At 33.5% G+C, this 2,839-nt stretch overlaps 1 pseudogene; it reads right to left on the reverse strand.

The window, feature by feature from the left end:
* Positions 1 to 258: 258 nt before the first annotated feature.
* The window catches only part of LOC102467890 (BCL2/adenovirus E1B 19 kDa protein-interacting protein 3-like), a 36,928-nt pseudogene continuing 34,347 nt past the window's right edge, over positions 259 to 2,839 (reverse strand).

Consider the following 2,839-nt stretch of genomic DNA (forward strand, 5'->3'; position numbering starts at 1 on the left):
AGGAACCCTGCACAGTGGGCTGCCAGTATGCTTCTGCAGAGTTGTTTTTAACTTCAATCATCTTTTGCCACTGGTTCACATTACAATTTCCAAGATGTTTTCTTTTCTGATTGATTTGATATTGACCCAAATCCTTTACCTCTAAATATTCATTTTTCGCTAGGATTTCTGTCAAATTGTAAATGATATATGAGCTCTTTGAGGCTAGAAACTAGGTCTAATTATGCAGCAGGAGGATTTTCCAAACTTATAGGATTCTTACGATGGTAAATCTTTCTGTAAACGAAAGGATCATATCTTAATTGATCTATTTCTTAAGTTTAGATTTTTGTGGATTTCTTAAAATTGGGGCATCTTTTCTTTCATGAGGGAGTGTATACTAGAAAGTGCTTTCACATAAAATGCAAACATATCTTGGGTCTAGTTCCAATCCTGTCTTGTCTAGATCTGTATGTGACTTGGGACATATCATTTAATTTATCTCCTTATTGGTACATTGGTGGCAATAATAGCAGAGGTTATATGATGTATTAGAAGGAAAAGAGGGAAAAATATATATAACTTTGAAAAGAAGGTAGACAAATTAGAGTTTTTAATAATAAGTTTATTTTAAGGGACCAGCAGATGGTCTAATGATTACTTTGCTGGAATCCCTTGTAGTTGACCACAGTTTGAGTCTGGGACCCAGCAGTTTAAAACTCACACCGAATGAGTGTGCATGCATGCGTGCGCAAATGCTGAGAGTGGCCATCCCTCTTGGGGGATGATTTCTCACTTTCTGTCTCTCTGTCCCTTTGTGTATCTCCAGTGAGCGCATGCACCATATAGCAAAAAATCTCTCTTAAAAAAGTAATAATAATAATTTAAATTTTTTTCTCTAACTCTTGGTATTATCATCTAACTTAAATACAAGAAAAAATAGAGGTCTGGATAGAAGTCAGATAGCCTTTATTTTTATGTAACATAAACTGCTCATTTGCTAAGTAAGTGTAGTCATAAGACAAGAAATGTGATTTAGTTAGTATTATCTTGAGGAAGAGTCCTGCTTCTCTCATTCTGTTTAAAAATGTAGAAATGTGATGGTAATGATTCCATGACTTATAGATATGTATTTTATTGCTTATTTTCTTGTTATGAGATTTAGATCAAATTAGGTGTATGAAGTTGCTATAAAAATGGTCAGAAGCTATGTAGCTATGCATATAGAAGTTCTGTAATATTGTTTCTAAATACCGATCTTTCATCTCTGCCAAGATTTGCATTTAAAACTATTGAAATTTTAATTGAAATATTTTATTCTAAGCCTAGCTATGCTTTAGTTTATAGAATTCTAATTATTTACCATTGTATTTTAGCAGCTAGCATGACAGGCTTATGTTGTGCTCATCCTCTGTCAGCTGTGCTCATTTGGGAATTCAGAAGCAGAAAGGTGGGAAGGCTGGGAATAGCCACCATGGTGGATTTCGCAGTCCCTCAACACATCTCAAAATCAATGAATTGCTTTTAGTTTTCACTAAAACTTAGATGGTGTTTTTAATTCCCATGTAAATATTTTCCGTATTTATTTCATCTATATTAGAAATTATACATTAATTTCCTTTTAAGAGAAATGTGTCTTAATGTTTTAAAAGTTAAGTAATTTAAATAAAATGTTAAGGCATTTAAAATGACAAATGAATATGACAGTTGTGAATGCATTGCTCAAATAGCCAGACTTTGAGAACCCTAATTAGGAGTTTGGATAAACAAGACCCTGCTCTGGAGTAGCACGGAGAATTTCATGGAGATTGTGTTAGGTCTTACCCAGTGTCTTCAATGCATGGTTCAATTTGAGAAGTATGTGTATTATTCTTGGATGTAGTAAATTTTAGTTTTAAGTGAGGATTAATGGACTGAGCTACTGTCTTGCATATATATAATCATATATTTAGTTGCTCTTAGGCATGGTGTTCCCACATGAGTTCAACTCCTGGACCCAGCAGCCTGAAAATCACAATCAATCAATCAATCAATCAATAAATAAATATTTTTTAAAAAGAATTCCTAATATGTTCCACATGTGAAGATTGTACCTTAAGACGTTCAAAGTAAAAGTCCAGTTGATAAATAAAATTTCCACTTATAAGTTCATAGGTAAGTCTGATTAAGTATCTGAGTAGGTGTGTAACCTTTTTTAGAAATAAGATGGTCCCCATTTCCAAATTGTGGTAGTTTACATTTACAAAGCAGGCATCTAATTTGCATATATGCAACAAAAGCAGAAACCCTTTCTTAAATAGTCCAGAAAACTTCCAGAGTCTTGTATCAGAAAATAACAGTGGGAGCATTTACCTTACAATGTCTACATAATTCCATGAGACAAGCAAACTAGAAAATGTCAACAATGATAATTTACTAAACTTGGAATTCAAAATCTTAAAGTCCAGGAAGTGAGGAGAGTTATCAAATGTGCTTGAGGAAATAAAAACAGGCTAACATTACAAGTAAAACAATGTAGTTACTGAGAAGCAAGCCACTTTCATGATTTGCATATTTTGGAAATAAATTTTATCTGATTGCTTACCTTTATAGAAAAATGAGTGATTTGATTTGTGGATTCCAAATTAATTACCTGGCCATTAAAATAATTAGATAAGAGCATTTATGAAATTTATGCAGCCCAGAATGATCTCTGCCCATATTTTCTAACCTCCTTTCCACTTGCACACCTTTTCTGGTTTCTAAAACTTTGTAAGAGACCCATATACTGGACTTCAGAGACTTACCATAAGCAATTGGGTTGAATCCATTGGTGGATCAATGTGGGGTAGGACAGACTGGAAAAAGGTCATCTAGGGAA

This window comes from Tupaia chinensis, unplaced genomic scaffold (assembly GCF_000334495.1).
Source record: "Tupaia chinensis unplaced genomic scaffold, TupChi_1.0 Scaffold144450_1, whole genome shotgun sequence".
Classification (NCBI taxonomy): Eukaryota; Metazoa; Chordata; class Mammalia; order Scandentia; family Tupaiidae; genus Tupaia; species Tupaia belangeri.